The sequence below is a fragment of the Varroa destructor genome, unplaced genomic scaffold (genome assembly GCF_002443255.2).
Source record: "Varroa destructor unplaced genomic scaffold, Vdes_3.0 BEIS01000003.1, whole genome shotgun sequence".
NCBI lineage: Eukaryota > Metazoa > Arthropoda > Arachnida > Mesostigmata > Varroidae > Varroa > Varroa destructor.
The window spans coordinates 32,332,940-32,353,631 of record NW_019211456.1 but is presented as its reverse complement, the minus strand read 5'-3'; the positions used below and the strand labels follow the sequence as shown (position 1 = coordinate 32,353,631).

Below are 20,692 nucleotides of genomic sequence, written 5' to 3'. Positions count from 1 at the left end.
TCATTACAGCCCATGCAAGACATGTGGTCACGGTGGCGAGCGAAACGTAAAGGGACAGCGTGACCACACGATCAACATGGACATTTTCATCACAATCATAGCTGAAACGATGAGAAGCACCCGATCGGCCTCTCAATGTATGTAAAAGTACATATCGACGAATTTACGTATTAAGCCGAACGGGCGATAGAAACGTACTTTTTACGCGCATGTGCAAATGTTTCGTGTTATTTTTGCACCGTAGGAGTACCTCTGTTTGTGTGTAAATCGCTTATCACTTTATATCGTCAAAACAACATGCAATAAATACGTTTAATATTATTGTTTATTTCGATGCTGTTCGCGTCAAATGTAACTTGTTCGGCTTGTACATAATAAGAGCCAGTTGAGAAAGTATATACGTATGTATGTATGGTTCTACTACTGTTGATCTTAACCTTGTATAGCGTATATTTTCGCATTTGTGCACTGAGAAGCAAAAAACACATAAGGTTTAGCTTGGAACGCGCGAAACAGCGGCGTACCATAGCCACCGAATGTTTACGACTGGAAGAAGGTATAATAAGTTACCAGTGCCCTGATGGTGTTTAAAAAGACTTGCTTCACAAGGAAAGCTTCCCCTTTTTCTTTAGCTTTTCTTTTCTCGCTTCCTTTTCTTCAAAAAAATTGTTCTGAAAAAGCTAGACATATCTCATACTCTCTCTTAATCAGCGTCGCGCAGTCAAAACAGAAAGCAACATCGTAGCAGCGCGCTACGAAGCGACACGATCCTCCCAGCTAAAAAAAGCGAACGCTGTATGCCGAGCGCCTTGTTGAAACAGATAAGAGCGTCTAAGGGCACCCATACACGGCTCATCTAGCCGTCAAAGAGCACAGAGATCAGCCAGTGTTTGCCCGTAGCGGCTCCGATGCTAAGCGCATCCCCGTTAGTTATTGAGCCGCTGACTCCGGCTGAACCGCAGCCAGCCGAACTTGCTTGCATTCAACGCCGGGAACGTTCGCTGTTTAGCGTGCCGTTTATTTGTAACTCATTCAGCTGTTCCTGACAGATATATCTTCACGGAATAGAAAAGGGGCAAAAGCGGGACCGTAGAGAAGGAGCGCGAGTGTCAGTTATGAGAAACGACAGCAGTGGTAATTCCGCTGGCGCACGCGGCATGTGCCTATGGCACGATGAACAAGATGGCGTAAGAGAGCTCGGACCAGCAATAGCAGCTGAGCTTAAAAGGACTTCTAACTGTGGTAGTAGTAGTAGTAGTAGTAGTAGTGAATTTTTTTCTTCTTCCATCTAAACCCTACATCACCGGCCGGCTCACTTACTGAATCATCGACACGTTCGTCGTATCATTCGTCGTATATGGGGATGTTTGGACAAAGCCAGACGTGTGACTGTGGTTTGCCAACGCGTCTCTAGGCGAGATCAGGCTTCTGCGATGACTCTCAGGGGGGACATCTGTGTCTTTTGAATGCTGCTCAAATTCTGAAGAAAGGACTAACTGAGGTAAATGATGATTGTCTCTATATTGGGAAAAAAAAAAACTTCATCTTTGCTTGGATGAATTGAGAGTGAGACTCACTACGAAATGAATAGCTTGTGATTTTGGCGGCTGTGCGATAATCGGCGAGAACTATAAGAGATGAGTTTCTCGATAATGAGGAAAACTGAATAGAGGTAGCTCTAGCTAAACCAGGTAACTCCGAGTATTCTGTAAGCTTATCTGTGTGTGCTTTGGTCATAGATCCTGTAATAACTTATTACTTTAATAGGCACATCCGCGACGACGTACATTTACGATGCTCGTGATTGTGGCCTGCGTGGAAGACTGGGTAGGCTTTTCGTACGGACTATTTATACTTGTTGTTTCCTGAAAGACAGTACTCTTCAAGTTCCGTTTACACCATGAGTATTTGCAGATATTTTTTAGATAACATAGGTTACAAGCAATAAAGTGTTAAATCATCTCAAACCGAATTAGGGACATTCATGGTCAAAAATGGGTCGGTGCCATGGCATGATAACTCTTCCGGTGGACCTAAAAATTTTAGAACGGAGATCTTTGTCACAAAAAGTATTTCTATAGCATACAGAAACTGAGACATCGGAAGTAGGTTGTGTGGCTGTGAGGGCAGGTATGCCTCGTAGTGCCTAAAAAGGCTTTAGGGCCGCTTGAAACAATAAGGCGCTCCACACCGGGGGCCCGCTTAAAAACTATTACAATGACTAGTTTTATTGATTATGATAATACCAACGCTACCGCAGATGACGAGCCCATATAATAATATGGTGTATAATTGAGGTTTGTAATTCTGTACGCTGTGGACATAAAAAATTAACACTATAGGATTATAGGCAAACGTTTTTGAAGTTTGGCTTTTTTCAACAATTATTGAAAAACAGAGCACAATTTGTAAGGAATTGATCTAATCGAATAACAGTAATGTAAAAGAAAACAGATTTCCTGGCGACTACCGCCATTGGGTTGCTAGCTCTGTCAATTTGAGATATTTCTTACTAAAATATGGGGTCACAATGCGTGCGTTTCACCTCGTTATTATACACTCTATTTGAAACAACAACAGCGATTACGAAGCCGTCGAAAACAAGCTCTGCTGTACTTAGGCCATATATTGCCTTGATTCGTTTACAATATTTCTCTGTGTCGCGTCCAAAATCATATTTTATGCACCGACCGGATTCCGAAAACAGAGGCTACCGAGATGTTACTAGTGTCACGTTCTTTTGCAGAGTCACGAAAAGACGAAAAAAAACAAAGAGGTAAAAAACAAAAAAAAAAAAAAGTCCAGCGGAATGAACGATGGGGCAGCCATAGCTGAGAACAGGTCAAACGTTAGAGTCAACAACGAAGGCCAGATTTACTCAGCCCACAGACAAAGACTATGCGTTCCTGTGCCGCCTTGAGATCCTTGCTTGATCCAGAATTGTTCCTCAGTGTTAGAGCGAATGAATCAGGAGCTCCCAACAACGGGCTGTTCTGGTTTATGCTGGTATTGCAGAGTCTGTCATTGCTCTGCTAAACAAGATCAGATAAATGGTTGTCGATCTGGAGACGACTTCGAAAAGAGAAGCTTCCTAAGAGACGAACTGTAGGACGCATCACGATATATTAAAGGCAGCGTTATTCAGTCTCGACCAAAATGCATACTATTACACGCCCTATCTTTGCCGCTCCGCTGCTGTCCCCAAACCCGTTTCGTAACAGATCGGATCGTGTTTTTCTCTATACCTATCTTTGTTGCATCGTTTCATTTTTACGAAAAGAAGAAACTAACTCTCTTCATACAGAATACTCATTCAGCCGCTCAAATATACCGGTACTTTCAATAGAGGCAATACATGCGACGATCAATTAGATGTGTGCACTTTTTTAGGCACACTGTGGTCGAAACTCTATGTGATTTCCAATGTGCTGGTCCGGATTATGCTCATTACTGCCATGCCGTTGCCTCTGTCTCCGTTGGGAAATGGAGATGATCACCAGGGTAATGATGATGACTAGCGGTTTCTTTCCTGTGCAAGTCGACTGCCTGTGATTATTGTCGATCTTCGACTTCGGTCTAAGAGCGAGCGGGACTGGAAGAAAAACAATCTCACCTGGTTTCCTGTTTCGCGTTTTCGTTGCTGTGGTCACGCTTCATGCTGCGCCTGTTACCGATTAGCGAACGCTTGCGCTGCTCTTGATGGCGACCGTCTAACGCGATGAACGTCGAACAGATAAACAGGGGGACAAAGGATGGTATGTGAATAGGCTGCGAACTATCGTTCTACCTATTGGCCGGCAAATCAAGTGGAACTGTCTACTGTGGGCCGCACCAAAGTCGCCGGATATCGTGACCTTTGCCGAAGTCAATGTCATTGAATGCAGACTTGCATTCCGTCAGAAAAGACATACTCCGTGCGTCATTAATCTTTGTTACTTCTCTGTTTCCTGCAAGAAATGTCTATGTAGCCTTGACAACCGTTAATGTAGTGGCGCCTAGATGAGAACACGGGCTAGCGGTCAAGATCTTGACAAGACGGCGTTGGAATAGATCTGAGGTCCTACCCTTCAAATGAGCCTTTATAACGAAGTACCTATGAAAGCGAAAATGAAAAATCATATGCTTCAAAACAGGTTTATCTAAGATATACCCCCGTTTTGTCAACTTGTATAAAACGGCTTCATGTGGTCTAAGCAGAAGCGCTGGACGCTACGCCTGGGAAACTACAAGGGTTCCGTGATTGCGATTCAGTACCACAGCCATTACGTTACAAGGTTACAGACATGAAGAACCTATTATCGTCAAAATCCTTTGTTACTTAAGAAACCGGTAGCTGTTGTAGCTGCAAGATCGAACTGATTTGTTATACTACCGAATTTTGTATCAATGTACTAGTCAATGTTCATACGTCGTCGCCTTCTTGATTGAATAGTTAGGCCCATATCACCTGTATAAACTACTACAAATAGAATAAAAAATAGCCATTACTATAAATGTCGGTTGCTCCATTTCATCTCTCGTAAAGGTCCAATAATAACGTGTTTTTTTTTTTTATTAAACTTGTGGGGGCATGTAAGGTGTTTCGGATTGGAAGCCAGGGGTAGGCGAAAACGTATCTTCTGGGAGCCAGTTGTCTAATGCAATGCAAAAAAGCAAGCATCGAACGTAAAAAGCCATTCTGTATCCTGAAATCAGTTAACTAGCACGATATCTTGTCCGCATTCAGTAACAAAATGAAGATCGTACGTCAGATCAAGTATGCTGATTAGGCCAAATACGCAGTAATTTCAACAAGGCCAATGACTCAATTGTATAAGGTGTTTGTACACATAATGATGATGACATCGTTTAGCGGAACAGAGTTGGTTTTCCCATTTTGGTTTCACAAAAATATTATTTGCCACTTGGTTGTTTTCGTTGTTATCGCTATCGTTATGGCTGTTGATAAGCGATTTTCTCTCCGATAGTTGACTCTGACGAAGACGTCTGCGAGCAAGTGGTTAAAACGATTGTTATTATGGAAACATTTCTTTCGTACACCATTATATCGATCCGTAAGTATAAGATGAGTATGGCCTACAATGGTACGAAAATAATTGCTAACGAAGAGTGCAATTTTTCGAGTCTTCCTCGCTGCAAATATCTACTTTTGCCAGTCATGAAGCATCATGCATATCAACATTATGGCTGACTGAGTGCGTTTTTTCTATGAAAAAGGATGCAGAGGTTTCGATAGGGAGGATGGTTCGGTGCTCGGACATGCTAAGGACAAGCGGTCCATTTTAGCCTAATTTTTATCCGAAGTCCTTTGAGGAATAAAAAGCAGTATTATTTACTCTAGGGTAAGCAGAGCTCCACTGCACTTATAATCGATTAAGTAGGATACGCCATAATTGGAATGAAGTAACACCAATCAATGGTTATTATTACTTCAAAGTCCTTTGCTTGATCCTGAAACTGTCATTTAATTAAGCCAACCCTCCCTCTCAATATGCCAGCGATGCCTAGCGTACCTTTAATTAGGTTGTCGACTGCAGTCCGTGTATAGTGCAAAGTTTCGAGAGGTCGTCAAGGACCTTTGTAACTGTCCACTTCATCTTTTATTTCTGCGATAGGAGTGCCCTGCTTCAACAGATTTATGACGATTTAACGCTTCCTCCGATGTTACCGTTTCTCTAGTTGGCGTTTCTTCTATTCAGTTACGTGTTACGCTGCAACAATGTGTTTCTGTTAGACTCGATGCAGACAGTGTGGGTCCCTGCGCGAACGCTCTGTTTTACTTTTAGCTAATTGGAACGGAGTTCAGGCTTATCTTCGGGCCTGCGGAGTCGAAAATGCGTTGGAGAGGCCCGGCAGGCATAATATAGGCAGCGACTAAAGAACTGGAGAAAGGTCTTGATCATCGCGTGTCTACCCTACTACTGCAATGGTTACTTCCAATATGTTTCATTACCGTGATGTAACAGACGACTATGCCGCGAACCGCAAACGGGCCAGCACGACGAAAGGAACGGAAATTTAGAGACCAGTTTTGGCGTGTTCCTCATTGGTTATTGGTCATGTTAGCGCAGCGTTTAAACGAACAAGCATCGGCATAGTCACATACACGCAAGTAATCAATATTTGTCGTCCTAATCTGCCATAGGAAAAATCAAACAAGAAGGAAGAACTTGTTGCTACCTGTCTTCAGTTGCATCCGTCCCAGCTGAATTAAACGATAGCCATTTTTGCACGAGCGCTCACCACCGATAAAAATTTATAGGCATAGACCGTCAAGTTAGTTTGTTTAACCCGATAATATCTTATTCAGATTTGAATGCCTGAAAACATGTGATATGATATGTATGAGCTTTGACAATGAATTAAAATCGAAATTAGCTAGGACACAATTGACAGACACGATCCATGTGCTATGGTCGAACGCTCTGTACTTTATTGCGATAATATACGTGCGGACGTGAGCCGGACGAGCGAATAAAAAAAAAATCGCTAACTGGTCGCAGCGACGATGCCTTTCTCCTGTTGACCAGTGTTCGACTGTCACAATCGTACCGACGAAATGAAGTTGTCCATTCCTTCATCTTCAAGCCTTCACGGCGACGAAGAATGCCGCCACGGCCCGCTACAGCAGCCAGACAGAACATCACTCACTTGGTTCTGTTTTCTTGTTCGGTTCTCTTTTGAATTTATTTCGTTTCAAAAAAGGAAAAGCTTATATGTTATATTTATTTTTAATAACCTGCCTATTTGGTTCACGTTCTCGTTTATCTGTCTGGTTTCACCCGTCAATACTCCTGTTAGTGTTTTGTTTGTTTGTTGTTGTCATTATTGAACATTTTCATCCTGTGTCTATTAAAGTGTGTTTACCCAGAGGCGATTTTTGGACGCATATAGCTGTAATAAAAGGTCTATACCTCGATGGAGCAACGCGTGCACTGACTGCGGCTCTCGTGTCCAATAGTTGGACCGCGCAACTAACTTGTAAGTTCTTCTTGCAATTTGTCTTAGTGTTTTTTTTGCCTCGAATAACGTCAGACTGTTGCCGTTGTTAGCAAGATATAGATACAGCCATCGGAAAATTTGAATGAAAAGAGTGCTTAGAACAGCATCTGCTTAAAGAGTCTGTACTATGTTTCGCCCAATTAAAGGTAGATGCAATAATCAACAAACATGTACGTTACGGATTACGCTATACTAATCATGTGTAATTATTTTTCGGGTAGCAAATTATGACTTTGGAACATATATGTATGTATATATGGTGCTATTTTACGACACGGATTCACCGTCGCCATTGACGGAATTGGTAGATGTCGGTTATTCGCATCGGGCAGTACTGGTTACAGATAGTGCTTTGGTGCGTCAAACACGATCGGGTTTTTGGGTAGGTCGCCGCGTGGCAGTAAAAACCATAATCGCTTGTTCACGCTGTTGCTATCACCCCAGAATGCCGCCCAAAGAGCCGCCGCAAAAATGAGCGGGCTAAAACGAACGCCAAATAGAGCCCGTAATCAGCGTCAGCCTTACTTGACTGCCGCATAGCCCTGGGGATATATTCGAATTAGCGGTGACATTTTTGACGTCTCACGCTTCTGCAGGTGTGTACACTTGATCAACGCTATATAGCTATGAAATATTGTCAACCAGACTAATTGGAAAATGCGCCATTGGACAGGGCAACATATTTAAGTATTTTCCTTTGCCCTTCTTTTCTATCCGCTTGATGCAAGTTCTCGCTACGATCTGCTAACCTCTGCATAGCTCCATTTACAACAGTCATCAATATACTTATAGCTTCTTAAAGGAAACACGGATCGTTTATTAGCACGAGCTTCCCATGGGGACGGTATCTTGTCGTTGTTACATGAAACAAAGCCAATTTCTTAGAATTTTTTAGCAAACGTCATAGTACAATTGACACAAATCCAACTGATTCTCAGGGTTTGCGTGGTTATTCCAAGAGAGACGAGAATTTTTTTAGATCGCAAGTTGACTCGTTGTTCTGTTGCGCTGAGCCGGCGGAAGCTTCAGCGTCCCTCTCACCGGTTCCCAGCGGAGATCGCAATTGGGTTAAGGACAAAAACATGATCAGTGCAACGGTGCCACAGGCCGGCACCCCTCTAATCGGTACCTTGCCCACCACCGTACGGGCTGTCAGCACGCCCCCTACAAAATCCAAAGCTAAAAAAAATTAATAAAAGCATACTGATATTAACTCACTGTGGCAGCAGGTCTGATTATGGCAATAGCTATTGCAGGTTGTTTGACTGTTCGCTTTTACCTAGTCGTCTGACTTCAGTATAGCAACAAGTATTTGAACGATGTATGCATGAGGTGCGAAGTAAATGATATAACATCAGGCGGGATAAAGGTAGGCTTCTAAAGAAGAAAAGTAGGATTACAGTTGATACGGATCTTGTTTGCCTAATTGTATGCTTAGTCTTCTGCCACTGTAAGCCTATTTTTGTTCCGTCGTATATAGATACGTATAATCGACCCGCAATTGTCCGAACTGTTCTGGCTGGTTTTCTAGACGATCTTTACATTTTTAGAAGATCAAGATGGCTCGACGTAAGGACTTCGCTGGTGCTCCCACAGTGCACATATGGTACTTTCGCCTACCTTCCAAAATTGTGAGAACTAAAAAGGAATATGGTAAAGCTTAAACAAGAGAGAAGTTCTATAACGATCTTCGAATTTCAACTAATTGGTACAATACTTCACGTCACGGCTTGACGCGAATCTGCGTGAAGTGCGTAAGAGAGGAAGGGAACACGAAGTAGTGTTATTTTTCGAGCGCCGCCATACCTAAGTGTGTCATGTGTCTGTCGACCGACGAGGAGCTGTTGTCCAAGCCGTTGACACCAACCATCATCACCAAAATACAGCTACCACCGGCGCGTTAAAGCGATTGAGAATGGATTGGGTTGACGTCTCACGCACAATAGGTGCCAATGTGCACAGAGCGATGCGCTGGAACAGTGGCAGCAGCGCGATGTTATGCGAGCGTCTACCACGACAGGAAAAGCAAAGCATTTGTTGAAGAAACAGCAGCCGCGTTAGTTGTGGCCGTAGTAGCAATAGGGAGCAACAAAAGACAGTGGGAGTCACAGCAGTGGGCCCATAACGGTGCTTGATGCCTACCGCTGCCGCCGACGATGGTTACCCCTATAATGATTCCTTTTTGCCCACGGTTCATGCTGCTGTTCACGATGACGATGATGTTATTCATGATGATGGCTTCAGTGGTAGTGATGGCGTATCGTAAAGCAATCAGGGGCCCCGTTGTTAGCCGGATGAACAGACACGGGCTCTATTGAACATTAGCGACATCTCGACACCACAACAACAACAGCTACACCAGCGGTGCCTTTGGTAGCGCGGCACCAACGGACAAATTGTACTGAACTGCCAAACGACATGTTGTCTCGATACATTTTTCTCTCCCCGTCTCGCTTTCTCGCTGTTTCTTACCTTCTGTGGCTAAGTGGGTAAACCGTACGCGACCCCCATAAGCGGCGCTATGGGAGTAACATTAGTGGGTGCTTCTCGATATCGGCTACAATCAGTCCTAACGGCACGACTTTGGTAGGAATTACTAGTTTAGCTTATGCTGGTACCCATAAACTCCACCTTTGCTATCACCTCTGCCAGCGCCCACAAGGATAGTATCGGAGTTGTTATTGCAGGACTCGACTGTTAATGAAACCATTTTATTATTACGACAACGAGGTCAGTGAGGGTAATCGCGCTGAACATCATAATCGTTACTATCCCCATATTATCATTGAAAGGTTGGCCTATTGGTTCTATCTGTCACGAGAATCAGCACTCGTCCAGGCTGTTGTTGACACGGATCGTGCAGCTGCTTCTGCTATTAGCATGATTATTGCCCATTTTGATTCGAAGCTCTGGACGAATCAGGAGTACGGCGGTGTGCACGCCTTTGTTCAATATTTGCTATGGTTAGCGGCCGTTAAGACGTTTGTCTGTGTTAGGTTTCCCCATGGGTAAATATTAGCTGTAAGACGGTGGTGCTGATGCTAGTATGTGACCAGTGACGATGGAGAAATGCATAGTGCGACGCGCATCTTAGCACGACGCGCCGTAGAGGTTATTGTCGGGATCAGGCTCAGAATGTATCACCATCAAAAGAGTTTACCCGCTATTCTGTAGTTATCGAACGGCTACAACGGTAATAATATTAGGTACTATTAATGCCTGCGCTGATGCCTTCAGAAGGGTCATAGACACCCACATAATGTCATCATAATGATCGACACTTCACCATCGATTCGATCAACATATCTACCCTAGTTAGACAGAACGAGCATTAACTATTGTGTTGGAATTCAACCGTACGTTGAAGTTCGTATAACAATTGACTGACGCCCGAATCTGAACGAGCGAAGTTACAAAGGGGCGTATTAGATGATTTTAGAAGGATGCCAGGACATGTTTCTAACCAATTTTAAATTCTATCGAAAATTACATACTCGAATACATAATATGTAGACCACACTGTAGTACATCGGTACGCATTACTGAGGTGAAATTTTTTTTCATACGGACTTCAATTCAAATAATAGGACTCAATAGACTCCGAAAGTGCTCGATCAGATTTTTATGAGTACTTTACTAGAGCAGAGAAAATACGTTGCAACATTTTGACAAACTTTTCTATCGCGTTAAAGAATGATTAAGATAGAACTAGTCAAATTGGCACGTTCGCTATTGGCGAAACAAATCTTCGTAACTTCGCCATCTTTTTGTCGATATTGTTCCGTTCGGTACCGTTTCCCGAGAACATGTGTTCTTAACGAAAAAAGGTTATCACAGGAATATTAGGTGCTTTACAGAGAGGAAGGACATAAGGTCAAATGCTTGCCAAGCGTCGATGATGTTAGGTTAGCTAGGCACCACGGATTCTTAGGCGCAGCAGCGGCTTTTGACTACGATGGAGCCTCCTGCATTGGAGATAAAGAGCCCGCCACTCGTCCTGTACCTTAATATATGCAGAAATCAGCACATCGTCGCAGGACAACCTAATTATGTACTAATATTTTGCCGCATTCTATACCTTTGAGATACAATTAATAGGTAGTTCTTTCATAGGTGCATCAGCAAGTAAATGCTACTTGTAAACCTATATTTTCAATTATTACGATCGTGCCATCATTGATATCCGCAGGATTGGAGATAATACTGTTACTGTTCTATTTAGTTTTCCTTAGTAGCTTTACCGTTGGCTAGGTTTTTAAGAAGTGTCATTCATAACGCTTACCCGTATTTTCAACAGTGGAGCACATTTGCTTGAATTATATCATACATTCGGCTTCACCAGCCCTGTTTAATTCGCCATAAATCACTATTCACCCATGATCCGCTAAGGCGTGACGAAACAGGCAGCTCGACAAGGTTATAAGCAGTGTCTATACCATATACCGAATATAAACCCAAGCGGTTATATGTGAACAGGCATAAAAAAAGCACGTTTTTTTTTTTATCCCGTTCTCCCTTTGAACTCTCCGCTGTATTTGAGCTCTTTCAAATTGGGGGCAATGTCACGACTCAATATTTGGCGTTTCACGCAATCACGCTTTCACATTTGTTGCCTACTTCGTTCGGGATCTCGTACATCTTCCGCCGTCGGTCCTTGACTGAACGATGAAGTCTACCCTTTTATCTTCCCCTCGTCCCGACCTCCGCCTAAAAAACCTATCACTAGATTCCCAGTCAGCATGGTCTATGTTAGCATTAGTGGATTAGGCTCCTCGCCGTGCTTGTCTGCTTGGACTGCTTTCCATTCTCTGTTCGACAGATCCGTCCGTTCGACTCACATAGTGGATGTCGTCGTCGCCAGTCACAATAAAAGACATGTTCAACAACGTAGCTGCTGTCGCCTTCGCGATCGGCTTCATGCGCGACGTCTCTCTCCAATCTGTTCTATACTTACCGCCGCTGCCCGAGCCCACATCGTGCCTCCTGTGCATTCGAACACACGGAGTAGCTCCTTTGCGCCCCTGCCTGGGCAAACGTATCGTAGATGCAGGTTTGTGGATAGTAGTAGTGACTCCGTGGTCGCCGACGGTATCGATTCGACCACATTGGTTCGGAGCGGCCAGCCGAGCGACCAACACCAGGTCGTTTGGGTAACGGCCTTTGCGTCTTAGCCCAGAAAAATGTAGCGAGAAGCTTAGGATCTCTCCGGCTTAAAAAAGAAGGAGATAAGCCCCTTTTTACGACTCCTGCGGACTCGCTAGTCGCTGGTTGTCCGCGATTGCGGAGGCAGCGCAAAAAGTGCTGCTGCAGCAGCGTTTGCCTCCAGTGGAACAACTTTCAATAGCGTGGAGAATATACACGCACAACAGCGAGACACACAGGCAGTCGGTGTAGGAGAAAACACCAGCATAAAGTGTAGTGCTATTGTCAAAATGGGCTGGTCGCGGATTTCCTATAGCTTCCGTGGACGCTGTTGAAGCCATTGAAGTGGTGATGCCGGAGAGATCAGAAACGAGTATGTGCTAAGTTTGTACGATTGTTGCTACCCGTAAGTAGATTGTAGTCGCAGGGCTTCTTACCTTATTTGGCCGTCATCACGTCTTTTAAAGTTAATGGGAGGGGGCAACCAAGTGCTAAAGTTCTATTTTGTTAAGTGTTCGTAGAACATAAGAAGGTGTGTACAATGCTGTACTCCTGGATGTAATTGACGTGGTATCTACAAGGTTTCAGCTTCGAAAGGTGAACTGCACAGGGTTATGTCTAATACGTGCAAACGTACGTGTATTTACGGTCATATTATATACGTTGATACAACAAATGACTGTTGAGTCACATTGGAACTTGCGAAGCCGTCGTCATTTTTTCATAAATGTTAATCATAAGTTGAGTTTTAGGTAAGGCGATAGTTATCCAAGTTACTATACACAAAATATTTAGCTCTGCGTGGATAAAGCACCCTGGTACATACGCGCACGTTGTTGATTTCTAGCCGCCCAAGTCATCACTTTGATATCGGGGCATACTGCTCCCGACAATTAACTCTCGGACAGCAGATTTCTCGAATTTCTCAATGGATACTTTACACTTTTGTACAGGTACTCTTTCAATCAATTTAACACCGAGTTTTTCATGATAATCAATTAGAGGCTAATCTGTGTTCATTCTGCAGAAAGCTTTGGAAACTGCAGATAAGTTGAAGGTAATCGCTTTATCATTGTTGAGTAGATATACGTAAGAGATGCGCGATATAACTGCAATTTATTAAATAATCCGTTTACTCACTTATAGCACGTTTAACAGCAAATTTGAATATTGCGATTAGGTACAACACTCTTCGCTGCATACGCTATGAGCACGTCTATCCTCGTGTTTTCGTTCTTGAATACCTGAAGATCATAGACCAACTGATAGAGGGAAACCACTCCATCATCGGACCGGTTTCGGATTCATCTTCAACGAATAAAGACCCACCAGTTTTTCTCTCCTTTACCTTCTTGATAGAAAAGCACGGTCCGCTTCCGATAGCAAAGCACAGAAATTGACGCAAAGTTTGTCTTTTTTCACGGGGAATCAAACTCTATAGCTAGGCTTCCGCCTTTCCTTGTTACCTGTTAGGACCGCTGCCCGTGCCGCTAGCATCGCTAGTACGATGTGCTGAACTCGTAGACGGTGGGCAACACGAGTGACTACCGCGCCTCGTAACAGTCTCAACCTACCCCATTATTGGACTTGTCGTGCCGTTCTATAGACCAGTCTAACTGGCTCGGGTGGAGCCCTCACTGAATATAAATTGGATGACCTAACAATGAACATGGGTCGATCCCCACTTGCCCAAACGTTACGGGGAGTGTGGCTGGAAGGCAGGAAGACTAGAGCAAAGGAGCTAATGTCATCCACTGTTGTAGTGGAAAAACGACAGCGTTAAACACGGTGGGCACTGCAGCTGATGTACCTCTATGCAACAAGTTTTAACTAAACGTTATTTATTGGGATATGAGGAGTTCGTATATAACACGAGCGCGTAAAATGCGAAAACGCTGGCCAAAAATTGAGTCTCTATTGACAATATCGCTACGCTTGAAGCCAGGCCAACGGAGGGTGGACGTGTCGCTTGTGATTCGGATAGCTTAAATGGAATAGGTATTTTGGGGTAGGTACGATAGGGCAGCACCTTACAGTTTGTTCTGAAAATGTCGAATGATGAGAATTTTGTTTTTACTACATGTCTAGGTACGCTGCCTTGTAGAAAAAGCTTCGTTTATCTCTATGATTACTATTATTATGTAGCTATGATTTATTTGAATAGTTAAAAGCAGTCTTTAGAATGGGCATAACCTAATTGCACCGATGGAATGAGTTTGTCACTGAAGTATCCAGCTTCTAGAAAGCCGGCATTTGTCTATTTTTTGCAAAAATGATTGCGTCCATTTGGTACGCTACATATACGTAGCTAAATATAATACTGCTGATTCTACAAGACATATGTTTACCATGTACTCATATTCAGTTTCGCAGGGACTGCTGTTAGGCAGCCACAATTATTAAGCGAAGCTTCTTTCTCAGGTCGTAATCCCGCTCCGCTCTTCTGTTGACCTGACTATAGCATTGTAGGACCAGTACAGTTGCATTCTCTATCATTTGCCACAAACTTTACGGGTGACGAGATACCTTCACAGACAATGAATGGAGCACACGGGTTTATGAGAGCGAAGGACATCACCTGGCGAAATTAGTACGTTTTCGGCTGTTGTTACCCACGACAGCTGTAGGCCCTTTTTGTGTTAGAAACATTGTGTCTACCACTTTTATCTTGCATGTGCTGTTTCGTAAGCACATGCTCTACCATTGAGCGATTGCGAGGATTTTTCCTTTTTATGGCAACATCAGCACAATGCTTAGCGCAAGCGACGTTATTCTTTTCAGGGTGATATGGCATTTGGCGGTGGACCGTCGACGTCGCGCGATGCATATAGAGAGATGAATCTTTGTTGCGTTTTGTGCGATTCGATCTTCCCAACAACGAAACTGCCTTTCCGTTTTCGGGACAATTGCGTTACTCTTTTCGCTATAGTCACATTATCGCCCATTAGCCGTCACAGGACCAAATGGACATCGTTTGACGTTTTCCTTTGACGCAACAGCAACAGTGATGTCGACAAAAAGGCAGACGCAACCCCCCGCAATAGAGTGTATGTCTTATGGGTTAGTGTGGTAGTTTCGAAGTTGCCGAAGGCCGGGACTGTGGCAGCAATTGGCGAACCGACGATGCAGGTACTACCCGTAGAGTACTCACCCCTCAATAGAACTCTTTGGGAAACACAATGTGTTTCTTTTGCATCACTATACACAATGCTATGTGTGTACATAAAGATAATGGAAGGCACCTTCTGCAAGATTTCTACAATAAGCGAACAGGCGGTGAAGGAGGTTGTTATCTCATGACCAGAAAAAAAAGGCACAGGAAATCTAACGACGAGAAAATCAAGAGGATCTTGTGGGCTGGCCGCAGACTGTGAGGTGCAACAACACTCCGTCGAAGTTCTCACTAAGTGTACTCCGCGCTGTTTTTTCGGGTAACGGACAGCTCCTACTCTGTGAAGACCCGTTTGTTCCCTTCGTAACAAGGAAGAATTATAAATTATGATTACTACATATTTTGTGGTAATGTCGTCGAGTTTTAGCCAGCAGAAATAATCATAAACATGGTGTTACCAATTTTGTCTGCGCGTACACATTTCGATGTGTTCGAAGATCTGTATTTTCTATAATACTTTACCTTTTTACCAATCATTTAATCTATGATACTTTGTGTCTAAGTTTATTTCAAACCATACACAATAATAATGCTTCACTTATGAAACCGTCAAAAAGCAGCGATCCAGCAAAGGTTACCTTTTTCTCATCAAAGGTTTCGTACAGAAAAATGATTGTAATCTTGCTTTTTTTTTTATTTGCCGTCTTTTCTGTAACAGCATAATATTACACACATACTTGACATATGGACCGCAAGGCGGAAGTTATTTGATGGCGTTGTACAGCAGTATCGAGACGATGAGAGTGAAGAAGCTCCAAGTTAAAAAGTGCATACATAAAGGCTGTCGTTTTTTTTCTTCACCACTTTTGCTATTAATGCCGGCGATGCAGATACGTCTGCATCGCGGAAAACACTCGGCAAGACCAACCATGTGGCGATAGCTCACGATAACGCGGAACGAGATGAGATAAATATAGCAAAATATGGGAATATAATGCGATAATGCATATCAGAAGTTATTACATATATTGATTTGATGGCACACACACACACACACACATATATATATATATATCGATTTTTTCTATTGCCGCGTAATTCTTCCCCATCTCTGTTCGCCTAGGTAAAATATATACTAAGCTTTAGTAGTATATTCATTTATTCTCGTATATTTTCGTCAAATGTAAACGGCATCGAGGATCTTTGGTAGCTCTTTTTATATTTTTTTAAGATGTTTTTAATCTTTTTCTAAAATATCTTTAAAATCAAAAGGTACACGAAAAAGGTTTACCAGAGAGCGAGAGAATCACGATAAACAAATCTTTGCCTTATGCCTGCTTTTTTTTTCTAACGAATTAAATGAACCTTGAATGAATGAAGATTCATCTGTGTTGAATAATGAGAATTCTAGCTTACCAACTGTGGATTTGTTTCTGCTTCTGAAATGGCTCAGAACAATGTACAGCGAGGAGTGTTGTCCGCTATGGTCAAGGTGGTTTCATGTATTTCTCGCATTTGTTTTATCAATATGAGTGATTGAATCAGTTGTAATGGTGTATACGCACCGGACAAATGATGTCCAGAGATGTTGAGACGAGCTAGCACTCTAACATTGCGTACTGAGAGCCTCGTGCACGTTTCTGGGGGTCACTGGGGTCGGATGACTCTTCACTGAGAAAAAAACAAATCTATCTCTGTGTGAGCCGACCTAGAAACAGGTAACATACGCACGAAAGACGGTCACCACGCCACATATCTTTCTTATGGAATACATTGTTGTAGCCTTAAACAAAAACAGTGTAGAATATGTAGTCTACTTGCCAATAAGCTCCTGTATACCAAAATATAGCCAGCTTCATCGATATCGGTTATATTTGATTGCAAAGGTGGAATCGCTATAACATGTCTCTACTAGACTATATAAAGTACATAAACACGTCAGCCAGATCAGGACCGGAGTCATTCTGGTTCCAAGTGCCGGGCTCTATCGCCTACTCGTGAGAAGTGCTATTATTAATAAAACCGTGATTGCTTGTTTTACGTACCGGCCATTCTGTGATGTTCTTCTCGTCCGCATTCATAACTATCCATCGACTATGGTCACGTCGAACAAAAGTAGACTCCTTAGTTCACCTATTCGTATTGGGCCGCTGCAGCATGCAGGACTGAGCCTGGAATGGTGTACGTGTTCTTAACTAAATTTTTATTTGATTTATAAAATTTAGAAATGAAATTATAGTCAACAATGCTTGAATAGATATAGTAAGAAATTAATCTGTCGTAGCTTGATAGATGCTAGCAGTACACAGATAATGCCATTGACTAGATTGTACATTGTTAGAAGTCTTCCATTGCGGTTCAGGTGGTGCGTTATATTATTGTGTACGCTCTAACCATTTCTCTATACCAAGAAACACCATGAAAGAAAAAGACTTGAAAATCTGAGATTGATCGGACCTAGGCTGTGGCCAGTTGTTTTTGTTTAACAACTATGAATAGCTAAACTTCAATATAAGCATTAGCATTTTTTTAGGTTAATTTGTTCAGGCTTGGAATCGCTTGCAAACGTTGCCCGCAGATCTTCGCATCGATCATGCATCTTCTTCGAGTTCTTCAACCCTTAAGTAATGTTTCTCTGTGATCCCCACAAATCAGGTGCTTCATGCTGTCCCTGCTGGTTGCTCTTCGAGTAATACAGTAGTGGTACCTCGTAATTGAGGCTCACGAATCGAAACACGACAGCCGTTGAAGTATCTGAAGTCGCAGGAGTCAAAAAGCCTTCATTCGTTAGCTTCGACTAGGATCAGCGGGCAGACAGACAGGCAGGCAAGAAGGCAAAGATCTTTCACGTACTTCGTCTGCTACAGCAGTAGCAAACAACAGAGAGGGCAGTAGCGACGTCAGCGGTGTTGCAGCCTCCTAGCCGCTGTTCGGTTCGACGATGCTTACCGACACTCACTCCAAACGACGTGGTCATCGCTGGGAATCACTCTGATCATGATGGCGATGCTGTTGCTGATGAGAATGATTATTATCTGAAAAAGCCGATGATTCAAATGGTCTAAGGGATCTAAGCCTTGTCTCAGTTTGATTCACTTTGAACGTCTGAATGGTTATATATTTGGACAGACGAAAACGACGTCGTTTTGAAACCAGAGTTGACAGACAGCAAGAGGCAAATGACAGAAGGATCGAAAATCCGATTTCCGTCCATTCCTTGACCTACAGGTCGACGTAAACTGAACGTTGCCCGATATTAGGCCTAATAGTTTTAGACGACCTTCGATCAGTGTTATAGATTACACCGATTGTGTATGATCTGACGATAGACTACAATGACTTAGGGGCAACGCAAGCTTCACACTCGGCCTACTTGCGGTAAACCGTCAGTGGAAAATGTCGACGTTATGACTGTTAGCATTAATAAATGCAACGTGCAATTAGTCGAAGATAGACATTCGAAATTTGATTAGCCCCTAGCATATATACATACATATAAATAAACGTTTTCGAATTTTTCGATGAACGGTTGCGTCGTTCAAGGTGGCAACATTTTCTAAAAAGTCAGTTGGCGTTCGACACGGTACGAGAGTATCCATCACCACACACATACATTCAATTTAAACACTTTTACAACGCTTCACTTTCCTAGCCCATTCTGCCAACGTATACTAGTTACATCGTTGTCATCACAAGTTTTTGGCACTCTCGGCCGGCGTGCTCGCGCAGTGTGAGATTTGCATGTACTCCTTTAAACGTCCATACCATCTAGCTGTTCTACACTAGCACCGTTCGCTAGCATGGCAGCACTACCCACGCCCGCATATGACCATAGTCTTGTTAATGATCTTCCTGTGACTTTAATTTACTGTGGATTTGTTAAAAAATGCCTTTTACCAGTGGATTTCGAAAAGTTTTCACATTGCTACCATAATCAATGGTGCCCATTTCGTACGATGTGGCAACGATCGCCGTCATCATCGCAAGCATGGGCGGCAGAAGAAGTACGGAACATCTGTTATATCCCTTCGCCAAGAATAATGACTGCAACAATGCTTTTTGATGGTAGCTGGGCGGCGGCGGCGGCGGCGGCAATAATTATAGTAGAGACGCACGAGGTTAGACGGCTAGGCGGATAAATTTGCGGGCTGGCGCTTACCAATAGCAACAGCAGCGGCCAGCGACAGCTTCAAAGCCAACGGCAGTGGCAGAAGCTATAGCTATTGTATGGCCGCACGATGTTGTGACTGCTATGTTCGTATGGGACCGTACGACAGGCCACACACAGGAGACGACCTCTACACTAAAAAGAAAATGCGTATAAGATATTAACTGCCGCGGGCTGCCACAGTAAGCTGGCTACTTTTACTACTACTGCTGCTGCTATTATCATTTCCACTAACAGGTTTAGAATTTTACCTCAGACGGCTTTAGACGGTTGACTTGTGTCAGTGTGTAACAGTGCCTAGGCCTGCTTTCGAGGCTAGGCCGTCACGTGTCCGTGTTTTCACTGCTACCAATAGCACTCGGTAACAGTACGTCCTGCATATGATGTCTGCTCCCTACGAACAACCGCGTTTAGCGCAGAGCTCACCTGCTGATCGCTGTCGCTGTTTTAGGGATCATGGACAGTGGAGGGCGGGAAGATTGCGAGGCTTTCGACTCGAGAGACGCCTACGAGGCATAATACGTATTGTGCGTATGCATGTGTACCTCTATGGGCTATATCTTTGAGATGTTCCAAATACTGGCATCGAGCATTGTTTACTATGATAATCATCTGTGCGGTGGCTTCCCAGTATCATCGAAGCGTGCCCACGTTGCAGACGCGGATTAGATGCGATGCAATGAAATGCCCAGCTTCTGTTCAACGCTCCTTTACGTACGACTTCGTTTGCTGTTAGCGGAGTTGCTGTATCAGTTCCTACCGCCGCCACTGGCTCCCGGCCGCTAGCGCGTCGCCACGATCAGCCTCCTGATGACGTCATTCGTGAGTCGAACGCTGGCTGCTGACGCTGTCGCTCCTCAATCAATCACATGGCTGACTATGAGCACCACTGCGGTTGTGAAGAATGTTCTGCACGTTCGGCGGCACGTGTCGTAATGGCGATGGGTGTTTTAGTCTATTACCCATTGAGAGCGAATGTAATCGAAAATAAAGTGCTCAGCGATGTCTTGAAGCGTTGCGGCGCATTTTCTAACTCAAAGCACGATGACAAGGACAGATATCATTATGGAGCACCTGCACGGACGTTGTTGTCATTCAAATAATAATTATTAAAAGAGAAGTCATCTGGAATTGACTTACGTCAATGCGTATGTATTGGCAGATAGAAACAAAGTGTTTCTAATGGCGGTCGCCAGCAGTATGGACGTTGTCATCGTTTAGCCTTTGGAGCCACTGATTTAAATTCAATGATGGAAAAAAGAATCATG

At 43.4% G+C, this 20,692-nt stretch overlaps 1 protein-coding gene and 1 long non-coding RNA gene across 11 annotated transcripts in view; one reads left to right on the top strand and one right to left on the bottom strand.

Annotated features, from left to right (window-relative positions):
- LOC147756829 (uncharacterized) overlaps window positions 1–19,373 on the bottom strand; it is a 66,644-nt gene extending 47,271 nt beyond the window's left edge. The window contains exons 1-4 of one of the 5 annotated variants that reach the window (XR_015322898.1): window positions 18,750–19,373; window positions 18,206–18,291; window positions 17,302–17,427; window positions 16,822–17,039 (exon numbers count right to left, since the gene is read on the bottom strand). This is a non-coding gene — a long non-coding RNA (uncharacterized LOC147756829). The remainder of the gene's footprint in view (window positions 1–16,821; window positions 17,040–17,301; window positions 17,428–18,205; window positions 18,292–18,749) is intronic. The other 4 variants (XR_015322896.1, XR_015322899.1, XR_015322897.1 and 1 more) reach the window with 4 other exon arrangements.
- LOC111246677 (protein Wnt-5b-like) overlaps window positions 1–20,692 on the top strand; it is a 105,940-nt gene that overhangs the window by 47,322 nt on the left and 37,926 nt on the right. Inside the window, exon 1 of one of the 6 annotated variants that reach the window (XM_022796669.2) lies at window positions 6,823–6,981. The exons of the other annotated variants lie outside the window; for them this stretch is intronic. The gene's annotated coding sequence lies outside the window, so the exon portion shown is untranslated. Of the gene's footprint in view, window positions 1–6,822; window positions 6,982–20,692 lie in introns of those variants that run through there. 6 annotated transcript variants of the gene reach the window in all.